Source organism: Trachymyrmex cornetzi, unplaced genomic scaffold (assembly GCF_001594075.2).
Source record: "Trachymyrmex cornetzi isolate Tcor2-1 unplaced genomic scaffold, Tcor1.1 scaffold550, whole genome shotgun sequence".
Lineage (NCBI taxonomy): Eukaryota > Metazoa > Arthropoda > Insecta > Hymenoptera > Formicidae > Trachymyrmex > Trachymyrmex cornetzi.
In genome coordinates, this window is record NW_017299862.1 from 57,411 (window position 1) to 68,323 (window position 10,913).

At 35.8% G+C, this 10,913-nt stretch overlaps 1 long non-coding RNA gene across 1 annotated transcript in view; it reads right to left on the bottom strand.

The window, feature by feature from the left end:
• LOC108765824 (uncharacterized) overlaps positions 1-10,913 on the bottom strand; it is a 14,399-nt gene extending 3,486 nt beyond the window's left edge. Inside the window, exons 1-2 of the long non-coding RNA XR_001940339.1 lie at positions 10,800-10,913; positions 10,497-10,651 (exon numbers count right to left, since the gene is read on the bottom strand). This is a non-coding gene — a long non-coding RNA (uncharacterized LOC108765824). The remainder of the gene's footprint in view (positions 1-10,496; positions 10,652-10,799) is intronic.

Here is a 10,913-nt window from a genome sequence, read left to right on the forward strand (position 1 = left end):
CAACCATGCTAAATGCTGGCCGACAGGGAGGTCCAAACTAACGGACACAAACCGAAAAGAACTATAGAACCTCACCATGGAGGGATGCACTTGAAGGTAGCGGTGAAGGTCAAGGTCAAGGTCATATTTGGACGTAAAATCTTCCGCTCTTTCCACTTCCGGGTTATAAATAAGGGGTTCCATTTGAAAAAATTGACTTGATATTGAAATGACCTTGAAGGTCATCGTCATCGTCAAGGTCAAGGTCACCATAAGTTAGCCTTGTCTGTACCCTACAACTTTTGTATAAACAAATTTCATAATTATACATGTGTGAGGGTGTCCGTTTTAAATTTTACATCGAAATACCTACATAATATAAATAATATGGAAAAATGTATGTGACAAAAGTGTGTGACTCTCTTTAGGAGACAAATTATAGTAAAATACATAACTTTTTCGAGGTTATATGAAAGTCGTAGTAATTTTTTAAAATGGAATTATATGATTGTTTTATATAACATGATCTTTATACATAGATGTACATATACAGGGTGACCCATTTTAACTTAGACAGCCAAATAACTCGAAAGAAGGTTATGGGTACTTTCTAACAAGCGACTCAGTACAACATAGTGATTGTCTCATGCTTGTATATTGGCGAACAACAAGACTATAATGATGCACCGTGTCATACCATGTCACATTGTGTCTCTTGTTGGAAGGCACCCTATAAAGCCAAAATTGATTAAAAGGTTACTGTCATGTTACTGTCATGTGTGTTTCTTGTTGGGAGGCACCTTATAAAGCCAGAATGGGAAAGGTTAGTATTTTTATGTCATTCGTGAAAATATCAATTTATTTATCATACAAGTGATATGGTTAAATGTTATAACCGTAAATTGTGCTTCGCCTAATCATGATCCAATGTCAGAGGCGTTCATCGTGGGCTGACTATTTTTAATTTACTACCAGAGGCGTTAATTGCGAGCTGGCTATAACAAAATGCCGCAGCCGTAAATCGTGCTTTGGCTAGTTATAGACAAATGTCAGAGGCATTTATCGTGGGCCGACTATTTTTAATTAACTGCCATAGTCGTTAATCATAGACTGGCTAGCTATAACAAAATGCCACAGCCGTAAATCGTGCTTTGGCTAGTTATAAACAAATGTCAGAGGCGTTCATCGTGGGCTGATTATTTTTAATTAACTACCAGAGGCGTTAATCGTGGGCTGGCTTGCTGTAACAAAATGCCACAGCCGTAAATCGTGCTTTGGCTAGTTATAAACAAGTGTCAGAGGCATTCATCGTGGGCTGACTATTTTTAATTAACTACCAGAGACGTTCATCGTGGGCTGACTATTTTTAATTTACTGCCAGAGGCATTTCGATTATCAAATCTGGATGGTGAAATACGATGCTTGCGGAGCCAATTCGTAGAATTTTGCTTCTGCAATTAAAGAAATGTGAGTGGATGCATTGTCATAATGGGACCAAAAGCTTGGGACTGGTTGCTTGACACGACCGAAAGAAAGAAATTAATGAACACATCTGTCTGAAATTTTAACAGTAATCCTATGAAGGATCAAACTTTTCTAAAATTATAGCAGTTTGATATTTGTGGGATCATTTCTGTATTAGACCGAGAACTTTTCGTACTTGTATCCCTGTATAAGTCAACATATCAATAATAACTGTGTATTAGAGTCTACAATAAAAATATCATGTCTCATTAAAACAAAATGGATGTAACCTTGATCTGACCTTGCAGACGCTAAGGTTAATATATAAGGTGAATATCAGTAAATGTCTTCCTTAAAACCTTACAACTTTTGTCTGAAACGTTTCTTTCAAAAACGTTATGGAAGGCCTTAGCACAAGGATAGCTGTAACTGAGTCGTAGAACGTGAATCATAGTCATAGATCAACGCATTATATTTTAGCATACTATATATGCCAATACAAGTACAATTTACATTCCTTCACTATTAGTTATAGTCATCTTTATGTTCAGCTCATAAATCCGGGATCTTTTTGGACACCCTATATAATATATACGTTATACATATTCAGGGTGTATAAAAAGTCCCGGACCCCTTAAATATCTTGAAAAGTAATCATTTTTGAGAAAAATGTTTTATACAAAAGATGTAGGGATCAAAATGATCTATTGACTGACCTTAAATTGACCTTGGATGGTGCCACCAAGGTCAAGTCAAGGTCAAATCGATTTTTTCAAACGAAACACCCTATTTTTGATTCTAGAATCTAATAGCTGAGGTCGGTAGCTTTCCAAAACACTATAATAAAGCCTCTTTTTAATCAGTACTTTTCAAGTCATGAGAGTTGAAAATTACGGAACCGCCGCGGCATTAGCATTACCTAAGCTAAGATGATTGTATCCATTTTAATGATGCGAGGATGGCGTGGTCATAGGTCTTACGCAAGCGACAAGACTTTTCAATAAATTTTTTAGAAATAAAGACAATGGTATATCTAAATCAACTGTCATTCGTTTGAGCATTTGTCATTCCTTTAACCCAACTCTCCTTACCTACCAATTTTTAATTACTTTCTCGGCTAGACCCCACCGGGATCTGGAACTTCGTCAAGTTATACCTCTGAATAGAAAACATATTTTTAACTTATCACATGCAAAATGAATATCTATAAAATAAGACAAAGCCAAATAAACAAAGATAAAACAAAAAATATTTTATTCTTAAATTACATCATAAAAAGTTAAAGTCTTGCAGTGTGAATTGCAATGTGAAAAATCGCATTAGATACGTCATATCCCAGTATGGTGAGCTAGGGTTAAAAGAATATTACATATATAGCAAATACTCAAATTGGCGTCCCTCCGCAGTCTGACAATGTGCTAGGCGATTATAAAAACTTAAGACTGCATTTCTACAGAATTCGCGAGGCATTATTCTAAATTCATTTATTATTCGTTGACGTAAATCATTAAGATTTCGAGGTTTAGTATTATAAATTTTTCCCTTTAAATATCCCCACAAAAAATGAGAGGTATTATGTTTAATGCATAAGTTATAATTAGATTCAAAACTTAGAATATATCTTACTTCTTATCTATATTGTACAAACATACAAGCTAGATATAATGAATATGTATATATATATATATGTGTGTATATATATAATTGTCAGCGTTTAAATTACCTTCAATAAGGAAAGGCCCAATAATGGCTTCATTTAAAATTCCAGCCCATACATTGACTTTTTGCTGATTTTGAGTATGTGCCTCGTACATCCAATGAGGATTTTCATCGCTCCAATATCTGCAATTATGTCGATTTACATTCCCGATTAGTTCAAAAGTAGCTTCATCTGAAAAAATAATGTTGTCTACAAGTAAAAGGTTTCTATCGATATTTAACATCATACTTTAGCAAAATTCAATGTGACGATCAAAATCATCTTCACATAGTTCCTGCGCCAGATGGATCTTATATGGATGAAATTTTTCCTTTTTTAGAATTTTATGAACTGACATAGGATTGATGTCGTGTTGTTGTGCAACTTTGCAAACTGAATTACGCGGATCTTCGATAAAAGACTGTAGAACATTCAATCTTTTATCAGGATTTGTAGCTATTACTAGTCTACCTTGTCTATTACGGTCTTTTACGAAACTTGTTTCTTCAAAACGTTGTACAGTACAAATAACAGTCGATTTCAATATACTATTGTCCTCATTCCTAAAAGTTTGATTGAAAAGTTCTATCACATGTGCGTAAGACCTCCTACGATCACCCCATCCTCGCATCATTAAAAGGAATATACGCTCCTGTTCAGTAAGCATTATAAAATATTTTAAATAAATACTTTATAAACAAAGATAACTATGTGGCGATAAGCAATCTCAGAATGGAGTATCACGAAAAAGTATACCTTCTCAATCGCAGGTCACAGAAAGAGTGAACTTGACAGGAGAGATCTCTAGCTTATGTAGTCTCCAGCTTTGTTGAAAGAGTGGAAAGGAGGGAAAGGGAATGGAAAGGAGTAGGAAGGAAAGGCAAGGAAGAAGAAGGAAAGGGTAGGAGGGAGGAAGAAATAGAGATACAGACATTCGCGGGCACATACATGACTCATAAATTCAGTCGGGCAATCTCTACGTAATATCTTAGATAATGCTAATGTCGGCGGTTCCGTAAATTTCAACTTTTATAACTTGAAAAGTACTGATTAAAAAGAGACTTTATTATAGTGTTTTGGAAAACTCCCGACCTCAGTTATTAGATTCTAGAATCTAATAGGGTGTTTCGTTTAAGAAAATCGATTTGATCTTGACTTGACCTTGGTGGCACCATCCAAGGTCAAATTTATAAGGTCAGTCAATAGACCATTTTCAACCCTACATCTTTTGTATAAAACATTTTTCTCAAAAATGATTACTTTTCAAGATATTTAAGGGATCCGGGATTTTTTATACACTCTGTATATGTGCTATACATATATATAACGTACACGGTCAATAGTCATATGGATAATTTTCATATGACGCTGTAAGTCTATGAAATGTATATAAGTATATCATGTTCAAAGTGTTTTAATAAATGTATACACTTATTGGTCAATGTATATACAAGCAAATTACAATAAATATATTTTTACTAAGTGAGCACTCTGACTGTAACATAAATATGTATATCTTCGGATGCAAACATATATTTGAAATACATGTATCACGTGTAACAGCACTTCTTCGTTCCCAATGCCATTTTAACTTAGGATGTGACTTATATTATCAATATATAAATAACCAGATAGCCAAATCTGTAGAAAGCAGATTTTTTTAATGTCTGCTACACATTATGCCAACAAAATGGCAACAGAATTAGATAATACTGTTGACAGACTGCTAGAAAAAACGTAACAGAATCTGAAAGCGTTAGATAATGTCGGCAGGATCTGCTTAGTTTCTGCCAACAATTTGCCTTCACATTATGTTGACAGTCGATGTTAACAGAACACAAACTTAATGCGAACGCAGTTGATGGCAGACTGCCGTCATTTTCTGCTCGAACCTGCTGACGGGCTACTAGAAGACTTCAGACATTTGGGTACATTGCACATGTATATATGTAGCTATTCCATCTCTTTTTATTATGTCTAATGGGCCTTCTACAATAAGTCATTAGTCATAAATCAGAAGTCAGATGCTAAAGACAATTGTAATTGGTCAATTTTTAGCATCTGACTTCTGATTTATGACTTATAACTTATTGTAGAAGGCCCATAATAAAAAGAGATAGAAGTTACTCATACTTAGATACTCACGCAGATACGATATAGACATATTAGTGAATATCAGAATTAAATTTTATGTGCATTATAATGTGTATGTATGTACATACTTTTATATATATATATAATATATATATACGAATAATAAATTTAAGTATATACATACATACAAACACACATTATAATATAGAGGTATGTGAATGAATATTAGAATTATATTGTATGTGCATTATTATGTACATATCGTACATTACAAAACACAAAATGTATTTCTAATTCATATTCACTGTCTGTTCAGATGTATTGGTATTTTATGTGCATTTTATATTTTCAATACATCTAAACAGACATAGTGGATATGAATTAGAAATACATTTTATGTTTTGTAATGTGTGTACATAATAATGCCCATAAAATATCATTCCAATATTCACTCACACGTCTCTGTATTATAACGTGTGTCTGTATGTACGTATATATGTATGTATGTATGTGTGTAGAGATGTATATATACTTATATTTATTATTTATATATACGAGGGTTGTCTGAAAAGTTTTGAGCCTAACATAGAAACAAGTAATTTTTCGGTCAAATTCAATTTTATTTTTCCACATAGTCTCCTTTTAAGTCGATACATTTTTTCCAGCGATGCTCCCACCCCTTTAATCCATTCAAATAATACTGAGCGTCTTGCTTTGCAAAATAGGTGTCTACGGATGCGATGACCTCCTCGTTCGATGAAAATTTCTGTCCTCCGAGCTAAACTTTGAGCCTAGGAAACAGAAAAGTCGCTGGGGGCCAGATCTGGTGAATACGGTGGATGGTCAATTAATTCGAACCGCAATTTGTGAATTTTTGCCATAGCGACCGCCGAAGTGTGAGACGGTGCATTATCTTGATGGAACAGCACTTTCTTCTTTTTCAAATGCGGTCGTTTTTTCTCAATTTCTGCCTCAGCTTGTCAAGCAATGATGCGTAGTACGTCCCTGTTATTGTTTTACCTTTTTCAAGATAGTCGATCAATACAATTCCATGACTGTCCCAAAAAACAGTGGCCATCACCTTTCCTGCCTATAAAACCGTCTTCGCTTTCTTCGAAGCAGGTTCACCCTTCGCAGTTCACTGTTCTTTCGTTTCAGGAGTGAAGTGGTGGATCCAAGTTTCATCAACCGTTATTAATCGACGCAAAAAATCCGACTCGTTTCGCTTAAACCGCTCCAACAGAGCCTTAGAAATGTTCATACGAATGCGTTTTTGATCCAGAGTGAGCAAGCGCGGCACCAAACACGCGGTTAACTTACGAATGCCCAATTCTTCAGTCAATATATGGCAAACACGTTCTTTTGATATGCCAACAGCCTCTGCTATCTCCCTAATCTTAATTCGACGGTTGTCCATTATCATTTGATGAATTTCTTCGATGTTATCGGTGGTGGTCGCAGTTGTTAGCCGTCCCGAACGCTCATCATCAGCTAAGCTGGTACGACTACGTTTAAATTCAGCTACTCATCTTTTCACGGTGGCAAATGATGGAGCAGTCCCCGTAAACAGCGTCCAACTCGGCTTTAATTTGCGTAGACGTATTGCCTTTCAAATGCAAGAATTTAATTATAGCACGATATTCAATTTTTTCCATTTTTACAAAATGACGACACAAATGATTGCGAAACAAAAACTGAACGTCCAAAGTGGCCACAATTGTCACAGATATCTTTCATAAGTATCACGATTATAATACTAGAATGGCTTTGACGAGTAACGCCAGCTTCATGATGAGGCTCAAAACTTTTCAGACAACCCTCGTATATAGAAGTATATACATACATAAATACAAACATACATACATACACACAAACACACATTATAATACATTATAATACTCATAAAATTTTAATATTTCGTGGAAATATATCCGTGTGAATATCAGCATGAGAAATTTGTATCTCTATTTGTTACGTGCAAAGACATAGAGAATGGACTGCGCGATCTGTATCTAAGTAATGTATCAAATGTGGTCGACAATAATGAGAGAGAGGGACCGTGGGAGACGGCCAATCTCCCTCTCATTCTCTCTCCCATTACACCATTGAATGGAAAGAGATAAAAATGGCCGTCTGCCACGGTCCCTCTCTCTCATTCCTCGACCATTTTGACACACGGATCGCGCAGTCCATTCTCTATGCTTTGGTTACGTGTAATAAAAAGAGATGGAGTAGCTGCACACGTAGCCAGACGTAGAGTCCTAGATTTATCAGAGAGGCGCAACCGGCTTAAGTCAGTATGACAAAGGTACTAAGGAGAGTACTAAACATGGCCGACATGCTATGAAACTGCCTTTAAACTATGTCAAACAAAATAAGACATGTAGGATAATGTGAGATAGAATGTATAGGATAAAATGAAATAGAAATATGTCACTAGTACTATAAATGGCTGCCAACTCACGCAATTGGTCAGATTGCAACAGCGAATCAGAATGCATAACACCGGTTGCGCCTCTCTGATAAATCTAGGGCCGTGGTCCGAATCATGCTGACAACGCTCATGAGCATTGTTTGTCTTCGTTTAACATTTGACAAACAACAAGGATGAAATGATTTTTAAGCGTTGTGAGCGTGTATCGGACCGCGGCCTAGGACTCTAGAGCACACTAGTGCAGAGAAAAAAAACAAACCTAATTAAAGCTGGAAACACAATAGACACAGGCAATAGGCACAGGCAACAGGGAATAACGAGCCGTCCAATCAGAGCTTTGGGGGTATAAGTTCGATAATATGTTACGACTATTACAGATTCCGACAATATATATCAGTAGACCTCTTTAGCAAAAAGAGGTGAAGTAGTTACACATATATATGCAATATATGTATTCATATGATACATTTTGACACATTATGTAACCTAAAATGGCATTGGACCATAACGAAAACTACGACTGTGTATACTGTTAGTAAAATCTGTATTTTCCGTCACATATATTATAGATCTTTAGTACTGACAGTGTGACTTAGAACGCAATTATATTTCAGGCGTCGTCTACAATACACGGAGTAAGAAGTAAGAGTAAGAAATTGACCAATCACAGTCACTTAAAATAAAGAACTCTTTATATTTGTACATATTGACTAAAAATTCTTACGATTTGCACGTAGGACTAAAAACCTATGCTAATTGCTAATTGCCAATTGCCATAGGCCTTAAAAGTCGAAATTAAAATCAATATCATCATTATCATCCATCAGGTTATTAGATATACTGCGCACAATGGAGGAAGTATTAGGAACAGGAATAGATATTAAAATTTCAACGTATCAGAAACCGTATATTCCGGTGTAACTGGTATCTGATAGGTTAAAATATTAATATCTATTCCTGTTTCTAATATTTCCTCCATTGTGCGCAGGGCTGTACTTCTTACTCCGTGTATTGTAGACGACGCCTAAATGCTCACACATGTGAGCAAATCGAGCGACTGGAAACGGCGCACACAGTTGCCAACTCTAGCCGGCTCCTACCCACTGAACTATACTACTGGAAAGCGCTCTGAGGCCATTCGCCTGAACCGACAGAGAGAGTAAATGTGAGCCCCTTTGTCCTTGTCGGTACAGTCTGAGTCAAGAGTGCTATCCATGCGTCTGCGCATGTGCAGTTCCAAATCTGGAGACACTGGTAGTGAGATATCTTCATACGCACTGTGAATAGATTTACATGCTTTAACACAACATTTGTGGACCATTTTTCTATTTATTTCGTAAAAAATGCAAATACATTTCATTAACCAAACCATTGAACTAACCGATTCACTTCTGACGCTTTGGATCAACAATACTTTTGATTCAGAATGTACATCGGTCGAATGCGCATGCGCGATGAAGGACAGAAGGGCTCACATTAGCTCTCTCTGTTTCTTACGCCGTTTCAGAGGGCAGAGCGCTTTCCAGTAGTATAGTTCAGTGCTCCTACCAGAAACTTCAATAGATAATTTACCAGAAATCGACTAAATGTAGAAAATAAGATCTTTTTTTGGCAATTATTTAGAATTTTAATTTTACAAGCAAAAATTTATAAACAAATGTTTGAAGGGCTTGTTAATACACCAGTGAAAAAATTTAGAAAATGTTTTTATTTAATAAATATTTGTTTCATATATTTGTACATCATACAAAATAATACAGTTATAATTAGAATTAGATCACACGCATGACGCAATCACAAATAAAATTGTAAAATAACTTAAAATAAAGAACTCTTTATATTTGTACATATTGACTAAAAATTCTTACGATTTGCACGTAGGACTAAAAACCTATGCTAATTGCTAATTGCCAATTGCCATAGGCCTTAAAAGTCGAAATTAAAATCAATATCATCATTATCATCCATCAGGTTATTAGATATATAGCAGTCTTTTGTTTTAATTTTTTTTTTATGACATCCTTCGGTCAAACATGCCATCACAGAGTGAGGGTGCAGTCCCGTGGAGCGTATCGCGGATTAGTGGATCGCCAATCACAGAATGTTTCGATCCGCTAATCCGCGATATGCTCCAGAGGACTGCACCCTAAATGTGAATAAACATGCGCGAGGACGTCCAAAGGTCTGTTCTGTATCCCTGTATTCTCTGAAATGGTGCATACGGTGTAGTAAGTTAAAGTAAAGAGTGTAAGAATAAAGAACAGATTTCAAATTTTCCGGAAACATGAAGTAGGAGTAATCAATCACAAGATTTTCGGCTTAAACAAAATTCTACTAGAAAATCTACTATTGTGCTGATCATTCTACTAGAAATTCTAGCTATCAAAATTAATTTTTGCCTACTAGATGGCTATGCCATTCTATCAGATCTGGTAGGAAATCTACCGAGTTGGCAACACTGGGCGCACGGCTGGAAACAGCTGGAAACGTGAGTGCTTACAGCACTCACAGCGCATGAAAGTAATGAGAGCCTGAGCCTCTAGAGGGCGTAAGCGGACGGTACAAAATAGAGACCCTTTACTAGAGACTGATCATTTCGGGACTTTTGCTGATTGGTGCATGTGACTTCAGCACACTAATGGCGGCGCCAATAAGGAACGCTGTTCAGCCGAGCGCGAAAAGCAACTGATTTCTGCCTAAAAAGTATAAGCAAAAGTAATAATGTTTTTTTATAGACTTTGACATCTTGAATATATTAATGTTATTAAAAAATTCGAGGCGGATAGAGAATACCTTGAAAATTAACCAAAGATTCGTTGTTATCACAGGGTACTTTCCAATAAGGACACAATCAGACACTGTGTAACACAAGGAATCGTTTCATTCTTGTTTAACGTAGGCAAATAACAAGGATGTAATGATTCACTGTGTTATACTGTGTCTGACTATGTCCTTGCTGGAAACCACGATAACTTCATAACCTTAAAAGAATTAAATTATTTTGTTAACACTAAAAATGTGTGAACTAATTTGCTACGTTTGTGTCAAGATGTGTTAAGCAATTGGAAAATATTCTATATAAATAACAATCTATTTTAATACCTAAATTCAGTCAATATGTATACTTACAAGCTATTTCTCCTACCTACATGTAATACACTTCTTCTGATATAACGATCAACAAACGAAATCGACAACTGATCGAATCGATTTATCGATTTATCGCCGCCATTTGTGTGCCGA